Source organism: Dinoponera quadriceps, unplaced genomic scaffold (assembly GCF_001313825.1).
Source record: "Dinoponera quadriceps isolate SergipeBrazil2010 unplaced genomic scaffold, ASM131382v1 scaffold555, whole genome shotgun sequence".
In the NCBI taxonomy this organism is placed as follows: Eukaryota; Metazoa; Arthropoda; class Insecta; order Hymenoptera; family Formicidae; genus Dinoponera; species Dinoponera quadriceps.
Genome location: NW_014554717.1, coordinates 799,421 through 818,067, shown reverse-complemented (window position 1 = coordinate 818,067; position 18,647 = coordinate 799,421). Strand labels below are relative to the sequence as shown.

The 18,647-nt window shown below is 49.3% G+C and overlaps 1 protein-coding gene across 10 annotated transcripts in view; it reads right to left on the bottom strand.

Annotated features, from left to right (window-relative positions):
• LOC106741126 (protein turtle-like) overlaps positions 1–18,635 on the bottom strand; it is a 123,857-nt gene extending 105,222 nt beyond the window's left edge. For all 10 annotated transcript variants that reach the window (XM_014612796.1, XM_014612800.1, XM_014612806.1 and 7 more), the window contains exon 1: positions 18,211–18,635. The gene's annotated coding sequence lies outside the window, so the exon portion shown is untranslated. The remainder of the gene's footprint in view (positions 1–18,210) is intronic.
• Between the last annotated feature and the right edge of the window lie 12 nt (positions 18,636–18,647).

The window sequence follows — 18,647 nt, the reverse complement described above, 5'->3', positions numbered from 1 at the left end:
GGGAGGGAGTGAGAGCGGAGGAGGGGGAGGGGGCTCGGCGACGATTCGCATTACGGCATAACGACCGCGCTTCTGCCGCAAAACGCGTCGCCGCCCGACGAGCCGCACGACCGGCCGCAGCTGCAACTGCATCGCCGCCTCACCGACCGCAAAACTGCAGGTGGAAACGGCGCGGCATACCGATTCGCGGCTCCTGCACGCGCGCCGCTGCCCTTTAACCAGCCGGGTTTATACATCGCGCGATGCCGGCGAAGGAACGCGGGCGCAACTATGTGGGGGGGAGGGGGAAACAACAAGCGGGAGAGGAAGAGCCAAGGATCCGGAAACGATTGAAATTTCCGCGGTTTTCCGGAAGCCTGCGAGACCCGCCGAGGACGCCGCATTCCGTGGATTCCCGATAAAGCGTCGGCGTCGGACGTCGTTGTCCGACGATCGGCGATTTCGCGGCGATCCTTTGACGCGAGATGCTCGAAAATGCCGAAGCTGTTGAAGGAAATGCCGGCGAGCGGCAACGGGATCGCACGTGGAGGAGAGAGTGAGAAGCGGGGGGGGGGGACGATTGATTGAAACTTCGAGGAACCGGAGAATTCAGCCGAGTTCGAGTTTCCCCTCGTCGTCGGCCGGTCGATCGAGCGTTGTTTCCACGCGGCCGCGATTCACGTAGTAGGACAATTGTCTCCCGCGCGTGTTCGCGTGACTCAGCGAGTCGCGAAAGACCGCGAAACGCAACGCTCGGACGTGCGTCGCGCGCGAAACGAGCTGAGTGAAATATTAACGCAAGCTGAAAAATTCGGCTGCGCGCGCGCGAACGAGCGAGCGAGCGAGCTTTTCTTATACAAGTACAAAGCGATTAGAACTTCGTAATACCTGCCGAGAGAGAACCCGTATATCGCGCGGACGTTTCGCGAGCCGGTGGGACGCGATATTTCAAGAAGTAACGGCGCCGTGGGCGCATTAAAGCCACGATTTACGCGGCCGGGCGAGAAGTTGGGAAAGCCGGGAAGCTCACGGCGCGGTTCCGCTGTGTTCCCCCAACCCCGGTGATCGCTTTTCTTTTCGGTACGAGAGGCTCGAGGTGGCTGGCGGAGCCGAAGCGGAAAGGTAAGTAAAGAGAGAGAGAGAGAGAGAGAGACGAGCTGCGGAGACGGATCTCGAACGACGCACTCGAGAAGCGGAGACCGAGGATGCAGCGAGGGGTTGAGTGGCGGTGGTTCGGAGCCTCCTCTCTATTGAGTCGGTCAGTAGCCCGCAGATGCAATTGAATCGAACGTGCCGGAGGGAAGTGCACTTAGCCGTTTCGCTTGTCTCGTCTCGCTTCCGCCGGCCGTTTCGCGCCGCAGCGACTTCTCCGGCTACGCCGAGCAATAACCGCGGGGAGAGAGAGGGCAGGACCGGGGCCACAGGTTTCCCAGCGGGTGGAAGAGGATTAGGGGCGGTGAGGGAGCGGGCTGATGGGAGGGGTCGAGGGACGGGGAAGGGGAATTTACTTTCCTCCGCGCGTATTTCTCTCTCTCGCCGTGAAAACCAATATAAAAGGTGTCGGCCGGGTCAGCGGATCGGCTCTCGCGGTTCGCTGACTTGCGAGCGAGATCAGACGCCGAGCGCCATTGAGACGTCGTCGTCGCCGCTTTTGAATGCGATTCCCCGAGATTCCCGCGTCACGTACCCCTCCGGCCATCCTATCTACCGAGCTGGCCTCCCCCACGTTCTCCCGCCTTCCGTTCTCTTATTGCAATTCGCGGCTCGCGCGCGTTTAATTCCCCGATCGGCCGTTTCTTCGCTCGATTTTACAGAAGCGTGCTTTTTTTCTCTCTTCTCGCTTCTTCCCCCTCCGGTCCCGAAACGACGCGAGCGTTTTCCAACCTTTTCACGTAACTCGCAGCGTCGCTATTGATTATCGCTGTTTAAACATCACCCGTTTCCCCTGCGCGCGCGCGCGCGGCGCATGACTGGTTATTCCATTTGGCCGCAATCTGCATAATAAAAGGCGACGTTTATAGCTAGATTCGGACGTTGAATTACGCCCGTTGCGTGCCGGACGAAAATCATTAAGGTATCTGCTCGGCTCGAAAAGCGGCAGTGTGACTGTTCCAACCCCCTCCTCCCCCTCGCCTTTCAGAAGAAGACGGACTCCCGTGTTTTCGTTGACTGTGAGTTATTGCCGCGCCGCTTCGACGGGATGGTGTGCGCGTTGCATGAAAAAGTTTCGACGAGCAAGAAAGAGCGAGAGTGAGAGGGGGGAGGGGAGGAAGAAGCCGGAGTTATGAATTTCTCGAACGCGAACTTCACGGGGCGCGTGTCGCGAGAAGAACTCGATGACCGCCGCCGTCGTGGCGTCGTCAAAGCCGGATTCCGTTGATAATGTTTTTTAAACGCGGAATCGTTAGCTGAGAATCGCGTCGTTTCCTCCTCGAGCGGAGAGAACGTCTTTCTATTTCAGCACCGACAGCTTCCTCATCAGGCAGCGCGCGTCGAAACCACAGCGGCGCGGCGGCGCTTTAACGACTCTCGCCGAAATCGTTTCGGTGCGAACGTGTGCGCGCGCGCGGAGAGTTTCCTCGTAAATAACTTACTTTCGCGCGGATTCCGATACGAGGAGGCGGTGGCGCGCGCGATTTAATGGGATTTAAATACTCCGGCTCGCTAGTCAAACGGCCCCGGCGTTTTTGTCGGCCACTTTTGTCGCCGATGAATATTCATCGCACCGCGCCGCGACGCTAAATAGCATCAAGATGCTAATTAATCGCGAGTTGATACGACGAATTACTCTCTCGCCCGCTACGCGCTATTCCTGAATTATTTATAGCGGTTTTCGCGCGATATCCGCGTCGGCGCGACGGAACGAGGTTCGGGCGTCTTCCCGTCAAACAATCCCTCCCGCCGAGAGACTCGCTTCGCCGCCCCTCCGTCGATCTCCGTTTTGCAGTATTTTTCAAGAAGGAATCTCCCTCGCGATTCGGAAAATTCCGTACAGTCGTCGAATCGGGGAAAAAAAAACTCCGTCAGCACCCGCGGCAGAGAGCGTGCAGCGGCTGACGCGCATAGTCGCGCAAATTACGCGGGAACACAGGTAGCTGTGCTTAAGCGGTGTCTACGAGCTGCCTAAAGCAGGCGGCAGCGCAAACTTACTTAACCGTGTACTAAGTCTCGAACGACCTGGCTTGCATAATACCGGGATAGAATAAGTAGGCCAATGTGAGTGCAGGCAGCGGCGTGAGGGTTGACGGCGGAAGCCGCAGGGAAGAGCCGGGAGGGGGCGCATGTAAATGGAAGTGGAAGAGAGAAAAGACGGACGGACGGACCGGGGGATGTTCTCTGATAATCCCGGCGAAGCAACGTCGTCGCTTTAATGAGCACGCCTCGTGACTCTATTTTTCTGAGTCGTGCAGGTGACGCGCGGCCGACCCAGCCTCCGCCCTAATGCAGATGCACGCGATGCAGAGTTTATTATTATTTTTCCTTTTCTTCAATAATCACTGATGGCTCTTGTAGAAAGCCCGGTAAATTTAGAGGGGGATCAAATTAATATCGAGAGTATTAATCGCGGAATTAAGGGGATGCCGTACTTGAGAACTTTACCGACAGAATACTGATGTTTGTTTTTTCTGCGAAGTTTACGGCTTCATCGATTGCACAGAAACGTAAGTAATTTTACACGGGTGAAAGTAAAAATGAATGGAAGCATTGCACGGTACGTGGTGAAAATGATTAAAGGCTTCCAAGTGATATCTCTATCTGCCGAGGCAAATATTTATCTGATACGCCGGAAAAAAGGAATTGGCAACAATTACCAAGACTCGTTGAATAATTTCCGCTAAATTGTTTAGCTGCTGCAGATAATTTAGTTCCATATACCGCATGTACAGTACTGTAGTTCCGTATATATCGTATATTTAGTATACGGAGCTAAATTATTCGGTTGCAGTGATCAAACATTTGGTCGGCGAGTATCCATCAAATTTTAGTATTTATTACTGAACCCCCTTTCCAGTGTATCTTGATTAGATTTGCTGTCAGATATAGCGAAATAATATAGCGCACATTCATCGTGTTCAAATTAGTATCGCACTTACATTAACGTAAGATCTACAGTACGAGAAATACGAAAAGAATAGCGTGATCATGCGAGTGTTTACATATTCATGTATATATTATAATACTTTGGGGATCGCCTCTACGTTATCGATCTTATCCAGTTTGTCATCGACCTTGGCATCCCTTAAGGGTCGGCTCAACGCGGAAAGTTACAGTATTCCACGTGCGTCGGGAGTTTGCGAGATAACTTCGGCACATACATTGCACTGTCGAACAACATTATCCTCCCGCTAATATTGAAATTATCGCGCCCAACCACCCAGCGACGGTTCTTCTTCTAACCTGTCACTCTCACTGGTTGTGTGCCGTCGGAGCCTTCAATATGATAAAGAACGATCTTTATTGTACCTTTTATCCGGAGAGATTTACCGCGTCGCGGCTTTTACGTGTGTATATTTTCCAATGCGACGTCGGATATATCGCCGGATACGGATGCCGACGTCTCGAGAAGATGGAATTAAGCGCTATCAATTCCGGGATAGCTGCGTGCGGAGATTCGATTTCGGACGAGCGGGGAGGTGCGCTTCAGTTTTCGAGGCTGAGCGTCGTGCCGGTGAATAAGAGTCGACGCCAAGGGTTCGCCTAAGTTACGTCGGCTACGCGGGCGCGTTTAAATTCCGCTTAAAGGGTCATTAAGGCCGAATTAGGAGAGCCGTTCTCCGTCCGGGATCACCCCGGCAATCCCGGCGACGTGAAGTGTACGGCCGCCTCGTCGTAACTTTCGAATAATACGCCGTGTCGGGGGAGGATCTTTCTCTTCCATCCTCTCTCCTCTTCTCTCTTTCTTCTCGAGCGAAAGGGAGAACGCGAACTCGAGACTTCCCGGTTCCCGATGCACCGAGTGGCGCGCGCGCGCGCGCCCGCTGAAATATTATATTCGGGACGCGCCGGCTTTCGACGACATCGCAGCCCGCCCCGTCGAGACCAGTCGAGTTCCCAAGTGCACTCGAGTTCGGCATTCGCGCGTAGGCGGGGAATTCGAGATTGATACCGTACTCGAAAGACGAGCCAGCTAGCTCGCGAGCTGGCTGGCTGGCGGATGCAATTTTGGCTCGTCGTCGTCGCGCCACTTCGCCGGAGATCTCGGGTTCTTGGTGTATATCGCGCGCAGCTCGGGAAACCCGACATACCAAGGCTTGTAAGTGCCGTATCCCCAAAAATTATGACGTCACCGGGGGAAAAGGGCTCTCCCGGCTCTCGTGCATGCGTGCGCTCGCTCCGGGAAACGGACGCATCGGAGCGTGCGTGCAAACGGCCACTTGTGAAAATGTGTATGATTTACAAAGTAGTTGGTCCAAAAGCGAGTACTATTGTCCCGTGGAGACAAGGGAACCTCTTTTCCCCTCCGACGAATATTCAAACATTTAAATATCGAAATGTACAAAGAGATGTTTAAATTACGGTTAATATCGCTGGGAGCTGACGAGATAGCGTACAAGCATAATATTGAACGTATCAATACGATAAATCCGGTGAAAATGCGATCGCAATAGAGAGATAAATGTAATCGTATTTATTTAGAATGTTTAAACGAAAAAGTAGTGGGAAAATCATAATCGAGCAAAAGCAAACGTTAAAGCGATCCTGTTAAAACATGTGCTTAACGGATTGAATTATCAAATTGTCTCTGTCACCGAATACCATTTTAATGGCATTTACAGTAACATGCGCCTACACACGTTTCAATCGTCGTACGCGCGCGCATAATATATTTTCTCATCGAGCCTTTCAAAGCGGCTGGTCTGTAGAACGTCGGATTTTCAGTGGCGATATCAAAAAGATCCCACATAAATTTATTATTTACCGAAAGAAAAATACTTTCCCGTAATTTGATTTAACTGTCGAGATAATAAGTGTTAGTTTTGAGCGAAATTAAGACAAACGTGCATACAATATTGCAAATACGGAGGTGTTATTTATTTTTTTATTTCTCTTTTATTAATCCTTCATTTATACGACACGTTAGTCGAATTACTACTACAGTTGCACGCCTGAAAGTGGTATACAGATATTTATAATATAAATATTAAATATATGCGTGTACTGCGGATATTACTATTATAAATTGTACATTTCCATACTGCGGATATTATTATTATAAATTGTACACTTCCCTTTATTCTCAAAACAAAATTATCGATAATTCTGAAATACCTATATAATGTTTCTAAAATAGTCAATAGTACAGTAACACTATTTCATTGAAATCCTAAATGTAGCTTAGGGGGAATTGAAAATAGAAGTTAAAAAGAGGACGTTAACCTCAAGGAATACGTGTAATAGTAATAAAAATAGCGTCATCTTTAGCTGCGAATATTTCAGCTTCCGAATGGTCAATCGTTTTCTAACTTTACGGACGTGGAAATAGTATTTAATATACAATAGTGTCTTCTTCAATATACAGCTATAAATTTAGAGGGATTCTCAAGAAGATGGTTCGACGGACCCAGCTACCCCCGATCAATCCTCAGCGGAATTATCGCGAGCGAAAAGTCGCTCTCTACCGGAAAATATCCAAGTCGCGGGGGCCGTTGATTGAAGGGAAAACAGATTACATCGGGCTCATGCGCGCACGGACGCGCGTTAACTTCGTGAGTAGCGTTTTCGGCTTCCAGTCACGATTCGCTCCCAATCTACGAGACTTTTACAACGCGGCACCGCGAGTCCGCCACTTAGGCACACCAGACACGGTAACCTGGCTGAATGGAGCTCGACGCCGATACAGCGCCGCCGGCGGCGAGACGTCGGAGACCTCGGGGGTATGTTTTTATCCCTGAATCATTTTTTTACTCCTCTCTCTCTCTCTCTCTCTTTTTCTCTCCTAGTCAACCGGATCGATATAGTCGATTCTAAAATTGTCCGCTTGATATCTGCGTAATATCTGCCCGCCTGCGATCGCCTTACTATAGTTCGCTTCGCGAACGGCGGACTCGCGATTTCCACGGAATTCCGAAACGCGCCATACGCGTTTGCGCGCGGGAAGCGGGTAGCGCAAAGCGGCGTAATCGGATTACAAGCTTACCCTCGGACGGTTGACACCGTGATGAGGACTCGGGGGGCGGAGGGGAAGGAGACGCGCGGAATCGATGACTGCTATTCGTCACGGCAGAAAAAGAAGGAATAAGAGCGCCGAGTAGGTTCGTGGAAGGTGAACAAAGGAAAAATTGAGCACCGGCTCGGGATGGATCGCGCCGAGGGTGATGAATACCGGCTGTCAATGCTCGCGGACGCGCGCACACCATCGACACATTCCGTGTCGTTGCGCAATGCTAGTTGCAGCGTGCGTGACTGGATGAATCAATTGACGAACGATAGCGGCCGCGCGCACGGGAAAAAGATTCCTCGCTGGCGTGACTAATCAAGGTTTTGCTGAAAATGTTTCGCTGCTGTAAAAGCTAAAAATGTTGATGTTGTAACTGAGACTTTAGTGTCTACACGCCAGCTAAATTTGAAACATACGGACGCCTACAAGTTTAGCTACGGTACACTGAGAAGAAGAAATTGAAATTTTGCGAAATGAATGTTTCTCGTGACATTTTCTGCGATATTTATCGGTTGGGAAAAAAATGTTACTATGATGACGATATATATATTCTTCTGAAATATACCTAAGTTCGCCGTATTTAAATAAACGCTCATTTCTGCGAAACGAACTTTATATTTCACAGATAAATTTTTAAGTCCCTTCTTCTCAGTATAGATGTATATTAAGTATGGCAACTAATGCACCCGGCAACAGTAACGGAAGTTTTAATTACAGCAGCAAATTTTTAGCTACAGCAGCGAGACATTTTCAACTAAATTATAATTAGCCGTGCCAGCAAAATCTTCCTTCTCCGTGCATTTATCGTCGTTATCGTTACGCGCGCGATTCGCGGGTCTCGCGAGGGCGTTCCTCGGGTATGTGTTGGAGTTTGCGCGCGCTGATACGTCGGATATTTGTCGAACGAGGGATCACGGAAGTATTGCTGGTAAACCAAGCGGTATTAGACGAGACACACGGCTGGTTTTTAAACGACTACGTTTCACCGTGCGTCGTCGCTCCCGAGTGTTGGTTACAGATCAGCTGTCGCCGAGGACGGTTACAAGAAAGCCGCTTTAATTACACCTGGCAGAGCGGCGGCTCGGTTCTGTAGAGCGGCGGTTTCAATTACCGTGCTCACGGTTGTAAAGTGTAAATGCGATAGACATCACTAGTCGCGCCGTCGCACTGATATATATATATATATATATATATATATCACTTACGCAGCAGAAATGTCCAAAATATATCTTTTATATCTAGGATATTCTTACGATATATTTGGGACATTTTTGCTGTGTGGGCATATTTATTTACAGCAATGTGTACGTATGCAGAAAATAAAAATGTAAATTCAAGTAAATAATTACTCCAATATCCCTTAGTAAATTTTTACTTGGATTTTAATTTAATTTAGGTTTAGGATTAGGTTTAGGATTTTAATTTAATTTAGAAAATAAAAATGTAAATTCAAGTAAATAATTACTCCAATATCCCTTAGTAAATTTTTACTTGGATTTTAATTTAATTTAGGTAAGATAAATAATTTACTTGGATAATTTACTTAGAGAATATTTAACTTGGATCGAATAAATATTATTTGGATCAAGTGAAAATTTGTTAAGAAATACTGGGATAATTATTTAATTGATTCTAGCACTTTTTTCTGCATACATATACATCACGAAAAAATATTTTGAACTTGTGTTAAAATTTGTTCTTGTTAAAGTTTTTGTGTTAAATGTTTAACATACCCGTATTAATTTAATATATTCTGTTTATGTCATTTCAATATTTTGTGGTGTGTCCATATTCAACATTTGTACTATAAACACGTTTTATATTTCAGCGTCGATTTACGTATTAATTTTGTGCTAATTTCTGAGTTAATATTTGTGTTATTTTTCAACATATATTCACCTTGCATTAAAGTAAACATACAAATTTGTATTTGAATGGATCTTTTGTAACATATGAAATGTGTTAAATTTCATACTGAATTTTTTACAATGCATATTTATGTGTACACACACACACACACACACACACACACACACACACACAAATGTGTATATGCAGATAAAATAGGCAGAAAAGTCATATATCATTTTGCAAAGATGGCACTAGTTAATGAACAATTAGTTATTTTTAACCTCCCTGAATTCAAAGATAATTATCGAACACCCTGTATATAATTCTTATATATTATTACACAATTTTATATATATTTATGTATGTGTGTATATATAATTGAGAGTTTTATGGAAATCGATTTCCCATAAAGCGTCACGTTATCGCAGTCCCCGGATAAATCTGTGGCCGATGCGTTGGTCGGCTATCAAAGCGACACTCGATTGCCTTCCGCCGCCGATTTTTCTTCCTCTTTTTTTTTTTTAGCCGGAGGGACACAGAAAAAATATGTTCGCCGTAGGGGTACGAATCAAAAATTGCTTTTCACAACGTTGCCCGCGGTTTTGCAAGCGTACTCCCATTGTGCGCGGCGTTAGCTCCGCGTTTTATAACAAATCGCGCGTTATGAATGCGTGCGCGTGCGACAACCGAGTTAATTGGGCTGTTACTTGCGCGCGCGCGATCGTTTTCGATCATTCGCTCGAAATTTCGTCGTCATTTTTAACTTAACCGAGAGGAACCGTCCTGAAATCGCTCGGCGCGTGATGCGCGTTTAATTACAACGCCCATACGATATCAAACGTGAAATCCGTCGCGACTACGCGCGTCATTTTTTCATCGTCGAGCTGAGATACCGGAATGGATCCTCTTAAAAATCCAAGATCAGTCGTCACGCAGCGCCACCGTCACGGAGTGACAAGCGCGAACTCGATCTCGCGCGAATAACCGCGAATTGTCAATCCCGTCAGCTGAGTAAACTGCAGTTTATACGCCCGGCACGCGTCGATATTTCTCTCGAGCGCACAAAGCGGCGAGCACGGCTGGCTGACGTTCCTCCGAGCTCGCTCTCGTCGCTGATAAAAAAGGGTTCGATAACAAAAAATACATCGATAACCCGGCCGCGCAAAGCGGCCGCGGAACGAGTCGCGACTTTTATCGGTGCTCGCGGCCGAAACGAAAGTTACCGTCCTCGCGAACGAGAGGGGGAAAGGGTGGAAGGGGAGGGAGATCTCTGTCGTGTTCGTGAGCTTAATTGCGGCACCTCGGCTGGAAATCGGTTTTCGTTCCGCGAACGATTAGAAAAGTCCCGGCGGCGGCGGCTAGATGTGAGCGAGCGAGTGAGGCCGCGGCGACCAATCGCGAGGATTAGCTGTGAGAATGGTAGTTTTAACGACGTCGCGGCACGAACGAAGGAAAGCGGCCGAGGAAACGAGAAGCGAAGTTATGCCGCGATCGCCGAGTCGATTGTACGTACGGAAACGCGCCAGAATTACCCGCTTTGTGTCCTTTCGCGTACACAGCGGCCGAGCACTGAACTGTGTCAGGATATTCCACGCTGGAAATTGAAGATCTTCGAGCGGCCTCCCTCCCACCAGACACACACGCACGATCGATCTCGAGACATTCCTCACAGAATCTACGAGTTTCCAAGGGCGGCCGGCACGCTTTTTAGGCCACCGTTTTACGGACACGTCGCACAGTGCATGTGTGTGTACACAGTTCGCCCGTAACGAGCGCGGCGCGGCTTTGTCTGCTTAAATATGGAGGTCAAAGTTGCAGATTGCGGCCACGGCGGCGGGAGAGACCTTCAACCCTCGACCTACGAAACCGCCGCCCGGCGAAAAGCCGCTATCGCGTGCCGGCGGCGCAATCGGCGTCGATCTCGCGAGCGAATGCCTTCGATCGCTTCTCGCTTGCGTCGGCACTCGAAGGACAGATTATGTCGGAACCGTGTGTGCGCCGATGGACTCTGGCATTTCGGAGGGCCGGAGAAACGCGCGCGCATGCGGCCGATTAAATGAACGTACCTGCCGCGAGGCTGACACTGAAAAATGGCCGCCGCCTCCGTGCTCTTACCGTCGTAAATTTCTGTCTTTTACCGGGGGAGCCTCCTCGCCGAATTAATTCGTAGCTGATGATACGCGATCATTCCGCCTCACGCTGATCGCGACCTTACCGTCGACGACGTAATAACGGAGCTCGCGTCTTTCGCCGCGCATCGCCGCCGAAAGTGATCGACGTCGACGGTCGTAGAGGTGAAGGTGCGAAACAGCCGGAGGATAAATTAGATCGTCGTTTGTGTGGCTTCGTCGCCTGTCATCGTTGCACTATCTAAAGTGCAATCGGTGGGTGTTGTCATTGAGAAATAGTCAATGGTCATTGGGAGTCCTGGTTAAGTACGGAACTGTAAGTCGGTCGAAATTTGGCTGAAAAAGTCCGTCAATAGCAAGGGGATCTGATCGCAGAAACTTCAAAATTGAGTATTTGGTATAAATAAGAGTTCTGTAAATTGTCACGTTCAAGGCGGTAATAGGGACATCCGTAATTCTGCCCGAATTAATGAGACTCGAATGATGATTTTTGCCTGTCATTAATAGGAGACCGTCTATTCGCTAGGAATAAAAGTTTATTTCGCCGTATTGAAATAAACCTTACACTTCGCAAATAAATTCCTAAGTCTTTTTTCCTCAGTGTAAGACAGAAAAGCTAAGCGGAAGTGTTTCCATGAAAAATTAACGAATATTCATTGATCATCGGTGATAAAGCATTATTTCGCTGATTCGACCGGTGTCACTCGCACTTACTCGATTTAAGAGAACACGAGATCAATCGCATCTCGCCGTCCCTCCTTCGCCGACGCGCCACGGCTTTCGAAGCGGAGTCTTCCTTCGGCGATCGCCGGGTGAACGCAAACTGCGTTCGTTATTCTGTGCTTTGTTTCGAGCCGCGTTGCAGAAATTCCGCTAGTTTCGCAGTTTAACGAGCCCGCCGCCCCGTCGAGCGCCTCGCGCTCACGCAATTTCGGCAACTGGTGTCGATCAACCCCCTCTGAGAGTTTATCCGCGCGCGCACTCCGAACTAGCAAGGCACTATCTCGTGGAAAAAAAAAAAAAAAACGGCCAGAGCAATTTATTCGTTCACAGGCAGCCGTGTGCGGCGCGTCGGCTCGATAATACCTCGTTGCCGGCGCGCGCGCGTCACACCGCCACTCCGGTTTTGACGCCGACGATGCGCCGCGGCGATGATGCATCGCGGCGGCGATGCAGCCCCCAGTAGTCGAAACCGTGTCCCGCCGGACCGCCGCTGAACTCGCATTTTGTCCCGTCGCTCGGAAAAGAGAGGGCGGGAAAAGAGAAGGAGGGAAAAACAAAAGCTCGCCGATAAAAATGACGCCGCGTGGCGGAGGCGCGATTAAATATCGCGCTCGATGTCCGGAGCGGCGGCGATAGTCATTAATGGCGGGAGCGCGACACGTCGCCGGGACTCGCCCCGTTAATACAAAGCTTCAGCGCGCGGCCGACGGCGGCTCGTGAAAAAGCTCGCTTTTAATCCGAGCCGTGGTGCGCTCTCGCGGCGAGACGCGATGAGCGCTCGCTTTTCTCTTTTTCTCTGCGCTTTTTTCATTTGTCCGCCAATAAAGCAGCTTAATTGCTCTGCCGAGATCGGCGCGAGCTTGAACGAGACGCGGACGTGTTCCGGTACGCGTGGGCGGAGGGGGGGGGATTCGTTCGAAGGGTATCGACGGGCTACGACGAGCGCCCTTTTCTTTGCGTACATTTTACCGTTACGCTTCGTGTACGACCGTACGCGAAGGCGTGAGGGGGTGAACGTGAACGACAATCGTGTCGCCGTTACAACGTGCCTCGAATGCCGATCGGTCGATCCGCACCTTTAAGGTCAAAGTCGAGGGAGACGATGTAATCGAGCGCGCGAAGGAAATTTGTCGCGACGAAATCCGCGGTTTTACTAGAGAGAGAGAGAGGGCGAGTGCAATTTCACTGTTTCGGGCCTGGAAAGCTCGTAGAGATTGCTTAGCCTCCGACCGGTCGTTGATAAAGATAAACGATCGTTCTCGCGCTTTGCGCGCTTTGCAATTGCGAGGCCCCGGTAATTTTTGCAACTGCGGCGAAATGTCAATCGCCCCCGAGCCTGGCGGAACTCAATATCGTGCTACAATATCGTCGCGAGTGTAACTCGCACGAAACGATCCGAAACTGATTGCAGAGCAGAGCGCGCGGCAACAGCGGGGTTAGTGTCCGTTAGCGTCGAGAATTTCGACAGTTCGAGCGGGTCAAGTGAGATTAAACGAGAATTCGGTCGAGAGAAACGAGGGGTATCGGGATAAAACGGTGGGCTATTCGCGGCCGTAGCGAGCAACAATGCATTTTTCCCTTCGCACCTCGTCCTCCCCCGGCGGCTCTGTAAACGTTTAGTTACGTAACAATTGCCGTGGAGGGAAAAAACAAAAGGGAGGAGGCTCCTCCGGAGCGTGTCGGACAGGAGACGGTGCGTTGAACGAGAGCCGGCTGTGTTTTAACGCGAAACGGACGAGAAATTAACGCACGGCGGCCGAAAACGGGATCTCGATAAGACGATGGGACGTCTCTCTCGCACGTTGATGTCATTCCGTGCCGAAATAACGTTCAGCAAATAAAAAAATACTTTCCTGTAACTTTATTTAACTATGTCAGTACTAAATGTTTATTTAGCGCGAAATTGAGAGAAATATACGAGTACACACAATATCACAAATGAGGTGAAAATATCTAAATAAGTGTATATGTATATGTATCGCAGGTATTATTATAAATTATAAATTTCCTATTGCTACATTTTCAAAACAAGATGGTCAATAACTCTGAAATATTTGTGTAATGTCTCTATAATTAATATCAGTAGTAGTTTTTCATAAAAATCCTAAATGTGGTTTGGAAAAAACGGAAGTTAAAAATAGAACATTAACCTTAAGTTCTTCTGACGATTATAATTCTTCCATATTATGATGATAATTATTGCAAAATATTAAGTATTTTCTCTCAGTGCATGCCACATTATCGAACTGAATTTGTTTTACACGTTTACGTCGAAAAATATACAGGATATTCTGCGGATAGATTCCTTTAAATAAATCCGGTAACGAACGTTGAAAGTTCCGCGAGAGATTGTACGTTATGCTGCCGGTAATTCAACATATTCGCGGAAAAAGGTGTTACACGACCCTTTCCGAAAAGTTTAATCGTTAACGGGGCGAACTCCTCGTCGAACGACTCGTCATCTCCGCCGTGATTTCTGTCTTGACCTCCGTCCGGACGGTACATCGCGAGAGTCTTATCGGATTCCCGATACCTCTGATTACGTGCCCCGCAAAAATTATTGCGCCCGGCGTGGGTTCGCGGCGGAGAAGCCAACGTACGAACGGAAACAATAACTGGACGAGGGTCAGATTCAATTACAAGAAATCGCCGAACTTCCCAGCCGTCCTACCCCCGCCCTCCGTTCGCGTTCCGCCAACCCCTTAACCTAATTCTACTTAGGTTTTGCCGGCCGGCCGAACAAGCGAGCGCGGGCTGCTGTCGAGCGAAGACTAATGTTCGTCTAACTGGTCGTTTCCCCGCAACACTGACTCATTTTCGGCGAGAACGAGCCTCGCGGGGATTCTTCCGCTCGGGTTCGCGACGCCAGAGAGCTTTTACCTGCTTACATCGGCAGAAAATTAACTCGACCGGCGCGCGAATATGCTCGGTCATCTCTCCCGCGACGAGAAAAACCCCCGACTGTCGGCGCTAGTTGCGCGACCATTCACCACTCGTATCTCCCGCATATCGGACGCTTTCTTCCTCTTTTTCTTTTATCAACCGGCCTGACTAATAACGAGGGCGTTCCCTTCAACGTGAGAAACCTACTGAACTCCAAACGGTACATTTCGAGAGCAATTTCCGAGTTAATTAATTCAACCGTCGTTTTAGATATGAAACTACACTGAAGAAAAAAATTGCCACGTTCGTAGTGAATATTTAGTAAAGAGTATCGTAGTGATTCATTTTATTTAGATTAAGTAAATAAATTATCGGAATACTTTTTAGTAAAGATTTACTTGAACATAGCAATTTTTTTTTTCAGTGTAATTCTTCCACGCACTTTATCGTTGCGCCTTTATCACGCGTGTTTCTTTTACCTTTCGAACTTATTTAGGAAGCACAATTTCATAATCTGCGCGCTTTGGAAAGTATCATTTCGTAACGTTTGCGTGGAAATAAATGTCATTTATTTGGAACCTTTTATTTCTTTTATCGCTTTACTCTCGATGCGCATGCATTATAGCGTTTCGTTATTTCCCGGAACATTGAAATATTTTCGATTTCAGATTGCCGCACTTTAGGACAGTGAATAGCGATTAATTCTGGCATATTGGTTTTTTATTATTAGAATGCTCTACATATGTTTCTCAATGGGTGGGGCGGGGGGAGGGGAGGTACGAGCGTAACGGTGCGACGGGTCAGCGCCTCCATCGTTGAAATTAATTTCCAACGGAAGGAACGGCGTAACAGCGCAATGAATGTGGCATTGCGGCAACTAATTAGCAACTAATTAACACCTGATTACGCATTGCGGATCCGAATGCGATTTTTCGTCTCGTCGCGTACGCGAATGTTAGGTTAACAGAGAGATCGAATCACCGTCGGCCCTAAACTCGCTTATGCGCTTACGACGCATCGTAAAAGCAGCTATCGGGAGATCAGAAGCGCGCGCGATACGCGAGCTGGCGATGCAGCCGATACGCCGGGCCAGTCGATTCGTAACGTTGCGCGCTCCGGTAGTCCCCGGGATGAGGGCTGTATTTAATGGTGCCCGTAAATAGAGGCCGGACGGTGGAAAAATCGGCGCGCGGCACATAAATTATTGCGAGCGGTTACCCCCGGAGTTTGTAAATTATATTCTCCCGACCGGCTGCGAGCCTGCTACGCGCGCGTGATTGGCCACGGCCAACGAACCGTAAAGTTGCCCTTCGTACATTTCCTGGGTTAGTTACATCAAAGCCGGCGGTAAAATCGTAGACGGGCTGCCTCGCCGATCCCGATCGGTATATCGATCGGGGGACCTTTTCAAACGCGCGGGCGATTCAAGAGTCGCGCGGTCGAAAGTTTCTGAGAGAGAGAGAGAGAGAGAGAAAGGCACCGGGATCTTGCGCAAACTCAATCCGACCGTTCGACGACGATAACATCGCGTGGAAAGTTTTAATTAATGTTTTTTAACGGCCGGCCGGTGAAGAATGGAAATGACTAGCCGAGCATGAAAATGATTGTAAAGTCGATGACTGGGGAATAATTCGTCCCCCTCCGGACGGCCGGCAGGGGCGTAACTATCCTGTCAATATTTGTTCATGTCAATATACGCTCGTAATTCATTTCGATGAGAATTGTTTTTAAAGCGTCTATTTGTATTACGCGATTTGCAGCGTCCTCTGCGAAACAGCAGTCGTATAAAATGTGTTTTCACGGAATGTATACATTATTCAAATGCTATTTCCTTCCGCGAGCAGCGAATGATATTAAACGATATCAATATCGTGACGCTCCGCATCAACGTGTCCGTGTGTGTGTGGTTAAAACAAGAACTCCTTCCCGACACCCCCTCCGTAGAGCTACACAAGGCTTCCGCTTCGTTACTTTTCCATTTTCTCCTTATGAAAGATTACACGCTCCGCCTATTTAATATATCGCCACGCGCGCGACATTTTCCCATGACGAAACATTTATTCAGCGGCGCGCGGGATATATCGCGCACGGGCGATTTATATCTCAGCTCGTAATCGCCGTCCGCGCAATTCTCTCCTCGTATGAAACAAAACAATTTCTTCCCGAGATTTCGTGCGCGCCCCGATATTTACAAGACACCCTGGCAGCCTGGTTCGACGAAACGCTCGCTCGCCGCGAGCGATTTTCACCGGAGAAACCGGTTACCGCGCGGCGCCGGCCAGAAATTACAGCCGGATCGCAACAACGGCCGGGACGCAAATCAATCCAAAATCGCCCCCATCAGCTGCCAGCTGCAGCATTTTGCATGCGAAATGTCACGCACACGTTCGAGTCCACACGTCGCCGCTAAATTCGAGGCCAGATCACGGCGGTCTCGTAACACGCGCAACTTTCCGCCCCCGTGTCTGCGTCAAACGGATTCCAACACCATCGACGTAATTAATGTCCGCCCGACGACGCGCTCGTCATATTGCACCTATTCTCCCTGTTTCTTTCAATTTCGTCCACCGGAATCGCGCGAAGTTACCACTCGCGAGCTGCGAATCCGGCCGCTTCGGACGAATCGAGCCTCTTTAAGCGGAGTCTGCAATGAGAGAATTTAAGACGCAAGACTTAAGAAATTGACCAATCACAGTCGAATTATAGGAGAAAAATCAATCATGATTGGTCAATTTCTCAAATCTTACGTCTTACATTCTCATTGTAGACCCCCGTTTTAAGCGACGATCACGTTTCACCCAAATTTCTACTTCTCGCTGTTGGACTCATGCATCTCTCTCTCTCTCTCTCTTTCTCTCTGCTTTTATGGAGCATAAACAATTAATACCTCGGCTTCTGCCGTTCTCTCGAGGATTTCGCGATCAAAGACACCGCGAGTCTCACGAAGACCGTCTGTGAGGATCAGCGTGTGCAGTCGGCCGACTTTTGCGCGCGCGCGTAATTAGTACTAATTACCCGCAAGTGGTGGATTCGCGGGTTCGGGCCGCTCGTCGGCCGAGCGCATGCATCGCGGATTCACGACCTACCCTGCCTGCCCTTCTCGCTTCCGCCCTTCGTGTCGCAGACGCGAACCTAACCTGTGCGACCGCGTTGCAACCTGCATCCAGCATGGAACGAGGCCATGTGCACTATCGGGCCAGACGGAGACGGCGAAACGGAGGGGGGAGGGGGGCGGGGCGAGGGGGGCCGCGAGTTGAGATCGAGGAAGCCGATGCTTACTCTCCTCTTTCTCTCTCTCTCTCTCTTTTCTCTTGGCCGCCCTATCCCTAAGGAGCCGCGAGAGCAAGGTTACTTTTGCAGTCGCATCGCCGAGAGCGAAGAGAAACAAGAAAAAAAAGAAGAAGAAGAAGAAAAGGAAAGCGAAAGAAGAGAAAGACGTGAAGAGAGACGCGGAGAAAGAATTGACCGGTGATGCCGGGAGCTTACCAGTAGCCTGCTAAATCCGGATCGTGAATTCCTCCTCCTCTCTCTCGCTCTCTCTCGCTGGGGTGTGGTTCCTTCGCGTACGGGCGGGGCCAGGATCACCCCACGGGATTAAGGACTTTGGACTTGGCTGGATTCGGCAGGCTCGCGCCCCTTGTGCCGCGTATGTGCCTCTCTGGTGTCTGTATCCGCGGCGGGTGTACGTTTGTACGTTGTGTGTTCCTGTGTGTGTGTGTGTGTACGATGCCGACAACCTGCGCGTGTGCACGATGCCGCACGTCCCGCGACGTTAAAGAACGAGAGAATCGGGCAGGAAAGGAGCGTCGAAAGCGCGTACGTGTGTGTGCGTCTCTTGCTTTTCCTTTTTTTCCGCTTCTCGCGCTTACACGATCGTGTGTCTTTCTCCCTATCTCACTCACTCCCTCCCCCCCCCCCCCCCC